This window comes from Vulpes lagopus, chromosome 10 (assembly GCF_018345385.1).
Source record: "Vulpes lagopus strain Blue_001 chromosome 10, ASM1834538v1, whole genome shotgun sequence".
NCBI classification, from domain to species: domain Eukaryota; kingdom Metazoa; phylum Chordata; class Mammalia; order Carnivora; family Canidae; genus Vulpes; species Vulpes lagopus.
In genome coordinates this window covers 19,413,010-19,429,250 of record NC_054833.1, presented here as the reverse complement: position 1 = coordinate 19,429,250, position 16,241 = coordinate 19,413,010, and the positions used below count along the sequence as shown (strand labels likewise).

Genomic DNA, 16,241 nt, shown 5'->3' with positions numbered 1-16,241 from the left:
TCACATGAAGAAAAATACTTGTGAGTCAGGATGCCTAGAGGTCCTTAGATTGGTGGTTGCCCATCAAGAGGAAGGACCTGAGGGTTTTTATACTCAGAAAAAGCCTAAACTGCTCACCCTGGCAGGCAAGGATCCTCCAGGTGGGGAGGGGGGCCTAGATGTCTCTGGCCTCCTCTGACAGTCACCCATTGGCCCTCATCCCATCACCTGGGGCTGTCACCAGGGCTTCCTTCCATGCCTCCTGTGAGCTGGGAGAACTTCTTCCCAGCCATCAGTCCAAAGTCAATAACTTCCCCAAGAACTTACTCCCTGCATCACCTTTCCCGGGGAGCCCCTCATTTGATGCAAGTTGGACAGAAGCATGGAATTCGAGTTGGGTAAAGGATTGCTGATAATAATAGCTAAGAAAGCCTGAAGAACTCTCACTTCCTCATACCAAGAGTTGTCCTCTGGGCATTAGCAGCAGAGGTGGGAGGATGCCTCTTCTTTGCTTTCAGCTCCTTTTCTGCAATGAGTGCTCTCTGGGTTCGCCCCAGTAAGAAACAGAAGGATAAACATCCAAAATGTCTGGTTTCACTATTAATGGTTTCTTTTATCCTCAAGTATTTTCCTGATTGTCTTTAATTGAGGAAAATCAAAAGAAGCTAATGTCTTCAGCACTGGCAGCTAATAGCTCTTATGCAGCTCCCTCACCTGGGGGTGAGGGGTGACTCTTGTGGAACATGGGAACGGGAGGAGGGGTGGCCAGGCAGACCCACTTCAGTCAAGGGCAAATCTCTGAAGAAGATCATAGGAGAAAGTTCTTAGCTCATAGTTCATAACAGCAGGGGATGGGTGCACTTGGAGGGAGAATTTCAGCTGGGTGCCCCAAGACCATCTCCTGTAGTGCCTGGTAGCAATCTCCCATCATGAGGCTGATGCAGCTTTCACAGCTTATACCTTACTATGTACCTTACTATTCCTACATTCATTGTACGCCTCTCTTCTCATTGTACTACAATTACTTGTGCCTTGATAAAATTCATAGCTAAAGAACAAAGAACTAAAAAAAGTGATATGAAGCCATAACACTTGCCAGGATGCTCCATCCAGAGTCATCTTGAGTGGGGTGCTAGTTAACTAGTTCTACAAGGGAAGGGAGAGAAAGCCCTGGTGTAGCATTTGCCCAATTCCTCTGGTAAAAATACTTCTGCCCCAGATGACCATCTAAAAACATTTCTGAATAATTAAAACTCCACTCACAGGAATCCATGCGGCACACCACTGCCAAATGCCTCCCCACAGTGCCCATCTCAGGGATGTTACAATCTGAGCTCCTGCTACAGCTCCTGAGTCAAGAAAACAAACACTGGCAGACCCGTTTTCTAGAAGAAACCTGAAATAGTATGCCAAAATCTGGATAAGGTGAATATTTGTGAAAAAGAGAGCCATGAAGAAACCAGTTCGTTATAGGAGAAGTACATTACATGGCTTGGCCTGCTTCTCAGCATGTTGCTGAGCTGGGGAGTTGGAGAAAGTATCTCTCCTTTTTAATATTCCTTTGTCCTCCCAGTGTTGTCAGAAGGAGCTCAATTCAGAGGGAAGGTCAATCACTCTAATAGATGGATAGCTGCCTTTGGTAAGCAAATTAATCAGGTGAAGAACCACATCTTTACCAAAGAGTTAGGTCAAAGCCAGAGGTGACCCCCATAAGGCACCAGGACTGCATCCCATGCATCTGACAGATGCAAACAGCCTTCATCTAGACTGAGCTGGAAGGCAGAGGCCTGGGTAGCCTTATCTGGCACCGGCTCCGGCCTCAACTTGGACCTGCCCCAGATAAACTGGAAATTTCAAGGCTACGCCAGGCATGAGGTTATGCAGAAAGATAAGATACGTATTCCCTTCCTCACCCCACCACAACAAAGCTAACCATACCCCATCCCAGCCAAAGGGGCAGAAAAAAGACAAAACCACCCCATCTAAGTGAGAATGTCAGCAAATGGTCCTTAAAACTAGATGCCCCAGACATGCTGGGAGCGGCTCTCTGTAACATTCCTCCTTATCATGGGAAAAAGGGAAAAGTGTGCAAGAAGTAGATGTTCTGTACCTATAGGTCATGTGTAGATAAAAACATTGAATCTTATTGAAGTGGGTAAATATTTATTGAGCACTTACTATGCACCAGTATCTGTGCGGAGGTCTGAGATAGAAAAGTAAAAAGTACAGTCGGAGCACTCCTTCAGGACTCCTCCCCAGCTAACAGTAGCCTCCATCCCTGCTCAACCAGGGTCTGGGAAACCCATCTGGGTACCCATGGGCATGAGTGTCTGCTGGGTGCAGAGCGTGGAGCCAAGAGCCAGCAGAGGACAGAAGATGGACATTCAGTTGGACAGACAGACCTCGCAGAGTTAAGTTGAAACCCAGGCAGGGAGCAGGCATCAGGAAGAGGAGATGGACACAGGCCACAGCTGCCAAGACAGTCAAGTAAGTTCGGTGTAAAGTAGAAGCCAGCACTTGGAAGATTCCTAAAGTGAGACCAGAGAAGCCTTTATTTTATTTTATTTTTTATAGGATGCCTGCAACCTCCACCTTTCTGAGATGAGAGTTATTAAAACTATTATAACTGATTCAGGATCTCTCAAGGCTCCCATATGCAATATTCCAACAAATCTAAAATACTGTCAGTAGTTCCATTAATTGGTATGCCAGGAAGGAAGGAAGAAGGGAAGAAAGGGAGGAAGGAAGGAAGGAAGGAAGGAAGGAAGGAAGGAAGGAAGGAAGGAAGGAAGGGAGGGGAGGGGGAGAGGGGGACAGAGGGGAAAAAAGAAGGAACCGTAACAAGTTATGATATGATACACCCCTGATTTTAAATGTATTCCACTCTCAGAAATGTTAAAATAAGAAGCAAAACATATCATAGAATCAGTGGAATATAGTAGTTGGACATAGATATTTAAATAAAATAGATGAGGAGGGAAAGGACACTGACAGTGGATACAGTGAGAATCTTGAAAAAGCGTGTAGACAGGCAGAGTCCAGAGAAAAGGAAGGAATAATGGAGTGGCCCCTGGCTTAGCTATCTCTAAGAGAAAAACATCCATCGGGAGTCTTATTCAGCTGTTTAGTGACCTTTATAAACATGGTCTGTGTTGTTCCATTCCTCTAAGCAGTATCTTTTCTCTTTTTTTTTTCCAGCAGTATCTTTTCTCTCGTATCATATCCATCTATAGGGGAAGAAATTGCCATGGGCACCTGGAAACAACTGAGCAGTGTGTTATGTGAAGATAGATGAGAGACAGAGAGAGAGAGAGAGAGAGATGGGACAGATGTAGTTATATGAAGGCTTGGAATCTGTGATCCCTTTCTTTCCATGCATATACATTCTGTTTCCTATCCCTGGTAGGGTTGGCTACCACTGGGCAAAAAAGAAATTTTTTTACTGGTACAAAGGAGTAGTGATGTTACCCAATACCATAAACTTGGGCGTGGTGGATGGATGACCCCAGGAGGGAGGCAGGCAGCAGAAAGTTAGCTCTTAATAAAAGCAAGGTGTAGGCAGGGCTCTAACACAAGTGGAAAACAGAAAGACCAAGTAAGACCACTTTGACGGCGAGCCTGGAAGACCAGAATGAAAGAGCCATGAGGAGGGGAAGGAAGGATGTCGTTGGCCCACAGCAGTGCGCTATGACAGGACAAAATACAAGAAGTCTAGCACAGAGAAGCTAATGGCTGGAAAGCTAGAGAGGGCCCCTATCTGCCTCCTGGCTTCCCCTGGTACCAGCAACATCGGTGTAGACAAATTCTGCACATCTGCTCCCTTGGATTAGAGCAAGGAAGCGGTAGACAAGAAGCTGCTACAGAGGCTGTAGGTCCTCCAGGGCCGGGCCTGCCCACCTGTTCCTCTGTGTTCCCACAGTGTGCCCGGTCTCTGGCAGGGGCTCAGGGAGCATTTCTGGTTTTTCCACGAAGGGCATTTCTTCATTACAATCCTCCTCAACACTTATAAACACTGGCCCTGAGAACTGAGGACATTCCAGCACAGATTATCTGGGCAGACAAGGCCTTTGTCCAGCTTGGACCACACAAGACCAACCCACGTGCTTGCCTGGGGCCTAGAAGGAAGGCCACCATGCTCTGCTGAACAATATAGGTCAGAGTTGGAGGCCCGGGGCTGCTCTAGTCCAAACCTTTGAGTCAGAGGAAGAAACTGTGACCCAGAGAGCTGAAGTGAGTGGGGACCCAAGCCTCTAGGTCCCAGTCTCTGTCTATCACACATATTCCCCATGATTGCTCCAATCCCACATGCCCTGCTTGAGCAGGCTCTGAGTATCAGCCTGGGAGTGATGATGGGAGCAAAGATCTGACCTCAGGAAAAAAAAAAAAAATCTGACCTCAGCTCAAAAAAAGATGCAGCCCCCAGTGTGCAGAATGGTGGGTCTCAGACACTGGCCAGTGTGGGAACAGGCTAACGCACACAGTGCTTTGCCATACAAGATGCGAGTTCTCCTGGAAATGTCCAGAAGGAATCACAGAGAGCAGAGGAGACAGTATTTGTCAGGAGAAGTGGTGGTGGCGTGGGGGGGGGGGGGCAGTGAGTACTGTGACCTAGCAGCTTTCCCATCCCCATCACTCCTCCCCCGGAGACACCCCCTCTGCAGCTCTGCAGAGCGTCGCCAGCAGATGAGGACGATGTGTCTGCATCCGTTTCTCCTCACAGCTCTCTTCGGGGGGTCACTAGGCACCCGAAACGGAAACATAAATAACAGTTGGCGTAATGAAAGCAGGTGGCTGGCTCTGACCTGGAGGGGGAAGTGGCTTGAACAATTACTTATGTGGCCCAAGAAACGCGGAGTCAAAATCAGCGTGTAAGTGGAATGTGTGTGTGTGCCTGTGTGTCACCTCGGGAGCAGCAAAAGCTCTGAGGGTCTTTCTTTCTCACACACGCACACGCACACCGCGCTGGCAGTGTTCACAGGGCCCTCCCAAGAGTGGGCCACCGATAATTTTTTGTTGAATGACAATTTAATTCATTTAACGAAGGATTGAATGACTGGATCAGTCAGTGGAGCAGACTCGTCGGCTTTTGAGAACGAGGTGTAAGACTAGACCAGTGGCAAGGCGGAAATTTCACCAGCGGTGTTTAGGGAGATGATGGTTGAAAACATTGGGGAGGTCAGTGCAGATGGTGAATGCACTTCAAGGAAGGAATTAGAATGCCCAGGAACAACGTTCCAGCTCTCTTTATGACTGATCCCAACAGGAATTAAAGAGTTATTAGAAAATAGAGTTAGAGTTAATAGAGTTAACTCTATTAACTCTAAAATAGAAAATAGAGTTAATTTAGAAAATAAAAGGAAGCCAGCCTGTGCGCGTATTATTATTAAACACTCTTGGTTACCTAGAGAGATTGAAATCCAGCTCACCCCACATAGATACACCCCATGTACTATATATATATATATATACTGCATATATTCTTATGCACACGCACCCCATAAACCTTATACAGACCATGTGTACGTACAGTGTATGTCAACTTACACAATGAGAACGCACACACTACTTCCAGGGTCCTGACTTAAAGTGATTTCAAACCCTGATACCGCATTCAGTATCCCAATTTATAATCACTTAGATTCTGGAAAAAGTTCCCAGGAATGTGAAGGAAAACACTGAAAATCCCAGTGTCTGATAGTCCCTTCATGTCAGTTTAACCTTAATTGCCTACAGTAAGTCCAATTAGTGGCAAATCAGATTTCCCCTTCATTTCATCCGATGAAGTAAGCTTTGGCAGGAGCATCTGCCAGCACAGACCAGGGTGAAGAGGGAGAGAAGGATGAGGCTCGGCGGCGCAGTGGGCAGAGGGCGAGGGACCCAGCCAACCCCACGCTGCGGGCAGCTGGGGTCCCTGGCACTCCCCCTCCACGCTGTGCTTCCTTCCCATGCTTCCTGCACTCTGAGGTCCCAGCCTTCCTCCCACGGCCCAGTGTTCTTCTTAGAGCTTCCATGTCTTCACTGAAGAATAAACTGTCTCACGTAGAGTGTAGAGTTTTTATAACTGATTCTTATAAGCATCGAATCCAACAGGGAAAATCCTAGAAAAAAAAAAACAAAACAAAACCTTGAAATCAACTTTTAAAGTAATTTTTTTTAAGATTCTATTTATTTATTTGAGAAAGAGAGAGAGAGAGAACAAGAAGGGGGAGGATCAGAGGGAGAAGCAGAGTCCCTGCTTGAGCGGGGAACCCAACGCAGGACTTGATCCCAGGACTGGATCCCCGGGCTCTGGGATCATGACTTGAGCCAAAGGCGGATACTCAACCAACTGAGCCACTCAGGGACTCCTGAAAGTAGATTTTTTTTTTTTTTTTATCCCTGTCTTAGTCCTGTCTCTGTCTTGTCTCTGTGTCTCTCTGTGCCTTCCTCTGAAGCACATACACACACGCCCTTCTCCCATGCTCTTTGCTGACCCAGCCCCACAAGAACACAGTTCTTCTCAGGGAACCTGACAGGAGTCCTTTCAGGCTCCAGGGTCCTGCAGCCCCTGACTTAGGTGCCAGGATGCAGGAGGACAGGCACAGCCGTGTCCTCTGGGGAGCATGGGGCAGCCACAGCCACAGGCGTGTGGGACCAGGGCACGGATGCCAACAGTGCTGCCTCCACGTGAAGCGCACCCTGCCAAAGCCTCCTCGCTGCATCTCAAGGTCACAATAATAGATTATGAAAGAGTGGAAAAGCACTGCACAGAAAATGGGCCATGGGGACTTTCCTCTGGGTAAGGAAGCAGAGAACAACGCAATGAGGCAGAGGATCATTTGAGCTCTGCAAGGCAAGACAAGTGGACTGTGGGGTCAGTCCCTCCAAGCCTGCAACATCTCCCCTCTGTGGGCTTTGGAAAGACCCGATGCAGAGACAACACGGAAGACGGGACGATTGGAAAATGATTTCTAAGGTGTTTTTATGTAGGAGAAATTCTATCACAAACATTAATGGGTTTCACAAGAACCAAATAGTTTCCTATTATGTTTCATGGCAGTGACTTTTTTTTTAATCCCTTGCAAATTAAGGTGAGACAAATGTTCTCATAAAATAAACATTTCCCTGTCTTTGAAAACCACTGATAAATAGTCCAGGCTAATAAAGCTTTGCCTCTCCTAAAAAATATGGGAGGGCTGTTATTCTGGACTAGCAAACAGAACTAACTCCTCAAATGCCCTAATAGAACGGGAGACCCAACTGTTCAAGTTGTGACGCCCTAAATGATGACAATGGTTTCCAAGGGGCTGAAACAAGTATGCTCGAAGAAGACGTCTTATGTAAGATGCTATAGTAACCATAATGCAAGTGTGGACTTAAAAAATAAATAACTCGACAGCAAAAGTCAAATTCCTCTATAAAAGGAAACTTTCTTTTTTTTTAAGTGAGCTCCATGCCGGATGTGGGGCTTGAACTCACGACCCCGAGATCAAGAGTCGCATGCTCCACCGACTGAGCCAGCCCGGGCACTATAAAAGGAACAGTTTTAATTCAAACCACACTCACCGTTTAAAAATACTTCGTGGTCTTAACTTTTTCTGAGATGAAAGCAAGTGGTTTGGAGTAAAATCAGACCCCTGGTAATTCTCTAAGGGGATGTCGGATAAATTCCTACACAATTTATTCCCAGATGGTTTAACAAAGAGGTCACCGTCTTACAGGATCATATCCTAGGGGTTGAATGTCCAGGGGAGGTGGCCAGTAGACTGCATTGTAGATTCCAGAAGCTTTTCTAGTCTCCTTTAAATTGGTAGCAGCAGCTCTGCCTTCTGCCCACCCGGAGCCAGCACTGGAAACCAGTCTTACCAGTTCCTGAGCTGCCAGCCACCTGGGCAAAGTGTCTGGGCTGTGGGCCCCTTTCCTAGGAGCTGGCCTGCAAGGGAACTACTGGCAGGGATTTGTGCCTAAGGGCAAGTCTGCAGGCCTGGCCAGAGGGAGACCACAGGGCCTGGAGAAGCTCCTGGATGCTCAGGGCTCTACTGAGAACCATGGTCACGTCACACAGGCCCTTCGCTGAGAGAGCCGAGCCCTTCCCAGAACAGCTCACGAGCCTCAGGCCTTCAACCTCAGCTGCAGATTTTCCTCCCAGTTATTCCTCTTCCTTCTGTGGCTTCAGGCAGGTCACCCTGCGGTGTTGCCAGTCCCCCCTCTTGGCGAAACAGAGGAGATGACTACTGACTTCCCGGTGAATCATCGTCAGAGAAGATCCCAGCCAGCCCCAGAGGCCAACAAGGCCTCATGGTGCCTCCCTCCCTCTGCTGCATGCCTTGGGATCCGCTGAACTGTAAGGATGTGGTGATGCCAGGCCCAGGATCTCCCGGTGTGCCACCCGCAGGATGGAGCTGCTGCCCTGCTGGGATGCAGTTGGGGGGGCGGGAGGTCTGGGAGAGGAGGGTGCCAAAGGCCGCTGCCCCGAGTCCAGCGTTCCCAGCCCTGCCTAGAATCCTTAACAAAAGAGGTGAGAAAGGAGAGGCCATCACATCCCAGAACACTTTCTTCCCTATAAAGTAAAGAATGCTCAGTTCTTTCATTTAAAGTATATTTTTTCTTGGTTACAAAATAATTAAAATATATAGAAAGGTATGAAGATAATACAGCTTGAGCCTTAGGTATCCACCAAGTAATTAGCTTTCACATTTTGCCATATTTGCTTCAGACATCTTTCTTTAAAAAAAAAAAAAAAAACCTGGAGTCATTCAACGTAGCACAAGGCAGCTCCCCGAAGGGATTTTAAGGGCTGCAAGTGCTAGAGCAAATGCAACACGAAATGAGCCCAGCGCGTTCCCGCAGGACAGCTCAGTTAATGAGCACTGTTTATCTGTCCTGGTCCCTGTGCCGTGAGCTGCTAGTAACCTAGTCCGGGCTCAGCTCTTGTGACGGATGGACGTGGGGGCATGAGTTCCCTGCTTGGTCTCACGTCCTGCCTGCCTGCCTGGCGAGGCTGACTTGCCACTTTGCAAATGCAGCCACTTCCAAATCCTTGAGCCCGCAGGCAGCCCCCTGGTGTCCACCCTTCTGAGCCCCTCACAGTCCCCCACGTCCCCCCATCCCAGGCTGTCCACAGGCACCGTTTGGCTCCAGTTCTACGTTCTAAGTGTTTCTATGAATATAGGCTTTGTGGACTGTGTATTCATGTGACATTAATCCCAAGGGGAATCAAAGCAGCGTAGATGCCATTATCCTTATTTGCCTTGGATTGTCTGCTGTCAACACTCACTGCAGCCTGGGTGTTGAAAACCTGCCTGAATGAGGCCTGGGACTGGAGGGCAGAGCAGAGTCATCCCCGGCCGTCAGAGGGGGAGGAAGGCCTGGAAGCACGTTACCTCTGATTCCAAACCTCCAACCAGCATCAGGACGCCGCACAAAGCCTGGTCCCCAGAGCTGGGCCTGGGAGGGCGCACTGTGATCTGCACAGAGCTGGAGCCACCGTGCTCCTTCAGCTATTTTTCTGAATCACCAGGTCACTGATTTTCCTGAATTCTGGCGTCAAAACATCCCAGGGTTCCCTTCGGAGCCCGTGCAGCCGAACAAACCTGTGTTGTGGAAAATGAGAATAACACCGGCCAGCATCTCTCCTCCTGCCAGGGGGTGAGTGCAGCCGGACCAAGGAGCCCAAGGCCTTACCAACAAGGATGCCTTTTGCAATTCCAGGGAGGCGGGTAGAGGGGTGGCCCTCGTGCACCCCGCCACACCCCTTCCCCTCCTAGCAATTGGTTCCTTCTCAAGCTTGAGAAATCCAAGCCTTGCATCTGTGCTTACTGAGTGGCCTTCACCAGCCACCACTCAGGGGCGGCAGGGCGTGCATGGCTGGTGACAGCTGTTCCCTTGACTTTCCGGAGGAGGAAATTAACTCTGAGGTTTTAAAACCATGATAGGAACTGAAACTGGCCCATCTCTGCCTGTGCCTCACACCCTGCTCGTTTACAAGCGTGCACATATACACACTCCGCGGGGTCACTGGCCCAGGAGAGGATGGTCGGACAAAGGCCCGCTCATCCTCTTCATTCGGCACGCATGGTGCTCCTCTGCAGTCTGGCTGGCTGGTGGGCAAGGGTATGTTTGAGAAAACCCACTTTTAATCCAAAGTGGTGCTTAAAATCCCAAGAATTGGCAGGCACGCCTAACAGGGGCCTCCCTTCCTGGGCCACGTGGCAATGCTCCATTTTGTCCTCCCCGGGCAGCTGGCAAGTTGGAGTCTCGCAGGTGAGGGAGTGGTTTCTGGAAGCACAGGAATTACAGTAATGGATTAGGCCGCGGTGCAGACCGTCTGCATCCCCAGCAGAGAAGCCAGAAGGTCTGGGAGGAGGCTTAGCATTCTCAATGAGCACTCTTCCAGAAACCCGCCAGCTTCCGCACAGCCACCCTGCTGCTGTGGGGAGGACCGGGGCCCTCTGCTTTGGTTTGCTGCAGTGACATGCCATGTTCTCTGCCTACCCAGCCTGAGAAACAAAAGGGAAGGGGCTGGGGGAAGGCAGGGGGGCAGCTCTTCTCAGACTTCCAGAGAAACAGACACCTGTCAGGCCAAGACAAGAACACTCAGAAGCAAAGGAGGGAAGGAAGGATGGAGAGAGGGAAAGAGGGATGGAAGGGGAAAAAAAAAAGAAACTGACTCATTAAACTATCCAAGAAGTATCCTATTAGAACTTCTTTTAACAGTGATAAGGGGGATCCCTGGGTGGTGCAGCAGTTTAGCACCTGCCTTTGGCCCAGGGCGTGATCCTGGAAACCCGGGATCGAATCCCATGTCGGGCTCCCGGTGCATGGACCCTGCTTCTCGCTCTGCCTGTGTCTCTGCCTCTCTCTCTCTCTCTCTCTGTGTGTGTGTGTGTGTGTGACTATCATAAATAAATAAAAATTTAAAAAAAAACAGTGATAAGGATGCCAGATTGCATGAGACTTTTCCCATCAAGCCTTAATTATCCCCAAATCAAATCTTTTGCTTTCTATATTGCCAATTCCTAAGGAATTTATTTATATGTTTGTTTGTTTCTGCTCAGCTGTCAGCAACCTCCAGTCACTAAACCATATCTGAGGGCGACTGCTCAGGAGCCAGCTCAGTCCAGGCTGAGCACCTGGCTATCGCCAACTCGGGGTTATGATGTTTCTCTCAGCCTCCTTCTTTTTTGGAGGAGAAAGACACCTAGTATGTGACTGTCATCAAGGTCCCAGCCCATTAGTTTAAGGGACCCTGGGGGTCTGGGAGCAATGAGGAGGGGTCCTTCCGGCCATATTCCCATCAAATACTGTCTAAGGCAATACATCCAATGTGATAGCCGTTAGTCACACGTGGCTATTGAGCATTTGACATGTGGCCATTGTGATATGCTGCAAGTGTCAAATATAAAATCATTTTCAAAGACTTCATAAAAAAAAAAAAAAAAAAGGATAGGGGTGCCTGGATGGCTCAGTGGTTGAGCATCTGCCTTCGGCTCAGGTCATGATCCCAGGGTCCTGGGATCGAGTCCCTCATCGGGCTCCCTGCAGGAAGCCTGCCTCTCCCTCTGCCTGCGTCTCTGCCTCTCTCTCTGTGCCTCTCATGAATAAATAAATAAAAATCTTTTTTTAAAAAAAAGAATAAAAACTACCTTAATAATTGTTTAATCTTGATTACATGTGAACTCATAATATTCTGGTTCTGTTGGGTAAAATATATTATTAGAATTAGTCTCAGCTGTTCTTATTGTTATAAGACACACATAACAGAAAATTTACCATCTCAACCCTTTTTAAGTGCAGGTCAGTGGCATTAAGTTCAGTCACACTGTTGTGCAACCACCACCATCGTCCATCTCCAGAATTTTTCAACATCCCAAGCTGAAACTCTATCCCCATTCAACACGAACTCCCCATTCCTCCCTCCCTCCCCGCCACCCCGGCAGCCATCCTCCTACTTTCTATCTCTATGAACTTGCCTACTCTAGGGACCTCAGAGAAGTGGAATCATCCAGTAGTTGTCCTTTTGTGACCAGCTTATGTCACAGAGAACAATGTCCTCAACGTTCATCCACGCTGTAGCCTGTGTCAGAAGCTCCTTCCTTTCTAAGGCTGAGTCATATTCCATTGTATGTATAGACTATGTTTTGTTTGCTCATTCATCTGTCGTTGGGCACTTGGGTTTCTTCCAATTTTTGACTATTGTGAATAATGGCGCTATGAACATGGGTGAACAAATATCTTTTCAAGATCCTGCTTTCGATTCCCACAAGTTTTCTTCTAGACAGCTTTAGTCCAGAATGAATAGAGGCACAACTACTATCACACAGGAATGTTTCGACAATGAAAGGAACCCTGACATTTAAAATGCGGAAAACCTAGTTCCAATTAAAGATCTCTAATTTTTTTTCCAGCCATAGCACTATGCTTTTTCTCTCTGCTGTAAGAACTTAAACTAGAGCTTTGTTGTCAAGGGAGGTACCAGGATTACACCCCTCACCCCAGGGTGAGGAAGGCCCCTACATATGACCTGGAAGACCCAAAAATTCAGGGGATCTTTTTGTCTATAGAATGAGCTGGTTCCTGTGACTGGGGGGGCCTTGGCTCCAGAGCTTGCTGATGTTTTGAATGTAGGGGAGGAGGCATCCATGTCTGAAAATTCTGCTGGTAATACTTTGCACCATCAGAGGGAATAATGCCTAGAGCTGGGGATAGCAAATGTGGTCTCCTTGGAAACCTCAACGCTACTGATACCTTCCAATGACAAAGGCACTAATCTTGTTCCAAGGGAGGGACAGGATGCCATCAGAATCTAGTCCCCGGGTCTTAAAGGAATGAATGTGTTCTTTGATTCTCTAGCCATCCCACCCACAGAGGCTGCCCCTGACTTGTCTCTGGGAATCATAGATTATATCTAGTAGAAGACAGTCATTTCTTTCCACCATCGAACAGTAATAAGGAAAGGGTGGTCTCCACATACCACTACTTTTCATAAATTCCCCTTTTTTCCCTGAGGAAACAGCATGGCCAGCCCAGAGATCCTTCCCTTTATCTCCCCTCAGATTTCACAAAAGCATGGCCCACCCACCAGGGAAGAGTGTTCCCACAAACACTGTGGCTTATGACTCAATTTAAAAGGAGAAAAAGAAGAAATTCTGTGGAAAAAGCAAGAATGGTGGGGAGCCCTGTTATTTTTTTCCTTCTAACTAAGAGGAATAAGCTTAATGCCTCGCAGCCTTGGACAGTAGTTGTTAATATGGTTTGAAAGGAAAATGATGGTGGGCACCTGGATGGCTCAGTGGTTGAGCATCTGCCTTTGGCTCAGGTTTTAATCCTGGGGTTCTGGGATCGAGTCCTGCATCAGGCTCCTTGCAGCAGGGAACATGGAGACTGCTTCTCCCTCTGCCTATGTCTCTGCCTCTCTCTGTGTCTCTCATGAATAAATAAATAAAATCTTAAAAATAAATACATAAAATAAAGGAAAATGATGGCAAAACTTTAATGGCAGTTGACAAAATGAAAACCAGGAAAGAATGAAGAATCAGATTAAAACAGGAGGAGCTGGTCACCCATTATAAGAAGATAATGTAAAGAATAATGTTAGGTAGAGTTATTTGAATGTATTGGAGGAAAATGCTGTATGAATCTAAGGTCTTACAGTTTATGTACAATATGAGGCTTGCATATATTTTCTTTAATATCTAGACTCATATGGGATCCCTGGGTGGTGCAGCGGTTTAGTGCTGGCCTTTGGCCCAGGGCGTGATCCTGGAGACCCGGGATCGAATCCCACGTCAGGCTCCCGGTGCATGGAGCTTGCTTCTCCCTCTGCCTGTGTCTCTGCTTCTCTCTCTCTCTCTCACTGTGTGCCTATCATAAATAAATTTAAAAAAATTAAAAAAAATATCTAGACTCATAAATATAGGGAGATTTGATACTTTGGTCATAATAGCAACGCATACCTTGATAACTCCTTTTATGCCTAGTTTTAAGCCCCAATATCATCTTCAATATCACATGATCTCTCTTATGTTCATGCCCTCACCTGAAGCATTCATTAGAGATATAATCACCCCTATGTGATTCTGGGGGGTCGTTGTAAGGATCTAATGAAATAATAGACATGGGAATACTCTAAAACATCAAGAGCACCATAAAAAGGATTATTGTAAAAGTAAATACAGTTCCTTATACCAGACTTCTTATCAGGGGGACTGAGAAAACACTGATTTTCATAGAAAGAAGAAAACCTATACTGACCACGTTAAAGACACAAAGTACAGTATTTCTTACCCAAGTCCACCAATGTGCAGCATCTTTTTAGGAAGGTTATAGGGACATCGTGGTGTCATATGCTTCATAAAATTCATATTTAAGGTAGAAAACCTTTCCTTTGCAGCTAGCTGGATGAGGGTGGGAGAGAGTTAACCAAGAGAACCGAAAATAATGCCGTGACCTCTGCTATTATATGCACAAAGTTTCCTGCAAGTAGCAGCCAAGTTCCTGGAGAAGAAAGAAGTGTGTGTGTGTGTGAGTGTGTGCGGGTGTGTGTTTAGCGTCATAATCATAAAACTCTTAGGTACTGTGTGCCTTCATCCTTCCCTCCTTCCAAAAAAGGCAAAGCATCAACATAAGCAGCGCGGGGCTCAGAAATCTTCCAGCTTCTGTCTCCAGTTCTGCCCAAGTTATTAAACCGAAGGGTCGCTGCTGCATATAGAACCCACTCCTCCTGCACACGTGGCAGCTTGGCCTGAAGCAGGTGTGGCAGTGACACAGGTGGCTTGTTTTTCAGGGTCAGGTTGGCACATTTCTAGCCCAGGGCTCTGGGTAAATGTTTAGATTTCATTTTTCAGTCGCATGGTGTTGGACTCCACAGCATCAAAGGCAGGCCCCTGCATGCTACCCTCCTACATCCTTTGTCTCCTCTCCTGGCCTGGTGGGAAGTCAAGAGGTGAGAGGAGAGGAGGGGAGGGGAGGGGAGGGGAGGGTGGGGTGGGGCGGAGCGGGGAGGTTTTGCAGTGCCTCCAACTCTCCCCGAGAACCACTTTTCAGGCTCATCAAATTCCTTCCCCTTCTCTCTCCTGTGGGCCTGCCCTGCCCCAGCACTGGGAAGCCGGCTTGTTTACACAGCTCATTATGCGCGCTTTGCAGTTGCTATAGCAACCACCAGGGGTCAGTTTATAGAAGGAGAGGAAGTTCACTTTTGGGGAGTTAGCTTTCCAGCTCCTGTGCAAAGCACAGCTGAAAACAAAAGACCCAGACACCCATGGAGGAAACACATTGAAAAGTTTCCTATGAGCAGCAGCATCATTCAGAGCGTAAAACTTCACTAGGCAATGCTTTCCTGCTGAACGAGCTGTTCTAGACCGCAGATAGGAGAGGGAAGGTATCACTGCATCTCCAGATTTTCCTCTCCGCCTTCCTCTCACCCCTTCGCCTTGCCTTCATAGCCCGTAGGCAGTCCTTGGTGGTGGTTAGGATAGGCAAGGGCGACCGACTACCAGGGTTCATTGAAAGCAGTAACTTTCATTACTATACTGCATTGACTGGGAATCAGAAAGATCTTTAGAAACTGTTCTTACTCCCCTCTTTCCCATGGGGAGGGAGGCAGCACACTGGAACAGAACACCTATCTCAAGGTCCAAGCCAAACAAAATGGAGCCCTTCCACCCATAGGGAGCGGGCTGGGAAAACTTTCCAGCTCACACCTGACTAGTTAAACCGATTTAGCAAATAAGAAATGCAGGATGCCCAATTAAATTTGATTTTCAAATAGAGAATGAATAGATTTTTGTATAAGTCTATTCCACACAATATTTGGGACATATATATGGTAAAGCTAACTTAACCCAACCCTATCCTTACCCTCCTCCTCACTACCACGGCCTCCAACAAAAGCACAATAGAGGAGTTCTCTCAAAAGCAAATCAAGTGCCAGGTTGCCATTTAGGTTGATCAGACCCTTGGATTATCTTGCTGATCATTGAAAGAAAAGTAAGAGGAAGAAAGAAAAGGAAAAAAAAAAAAAAAAAGGAAGGAAGGAAGGAAGAAATTATTTACATATATGCAAATAGTAAACCAGAGGCAAGTCCATCTACCAACAGCAGATAGATGAATTTACTATCATCCCTCAGAGCCACACACCAGCCTAAGTAGAAAAGAATTCAGTACTGGGGATCTACTTTTACTTTTTTACTAATAGTCAAAGTCAGCTTTCTAAAGAATAATGATTTTTGTTTCCTGGACAGGAAAGACATGTTTTTTTTTTTTTTTTTCCAGGAGTAAGTAAC

The 16,241-nt window shown here is 47.2% G+C and overlaps 1 long non-coding RNA gene across 1 annotated transcript; it reads right to left on the bottom strand.

Annotated features, from left to right (window-relative positions):
* Nucleotides 1-2,125: 2,125 nt before the first annotated feature.
* On the bottom strand, nucleotides 2,126-10,783 carry LOC121500780. The gene is made up of 2 exons (XR_005990450.1): nucleotides 9,342-10,783; nucleotides 2,126-6,077 (listed from the first exon to the last, which is right to left on the bottom strand). It is a non-coding gene; the product is annotated as an uncharacterized LOC121500780 (long non-coding RNA).
* Between the last annotated feature and the right edge of the window lie 5,458 nt (nucleotides 10,784-16,241).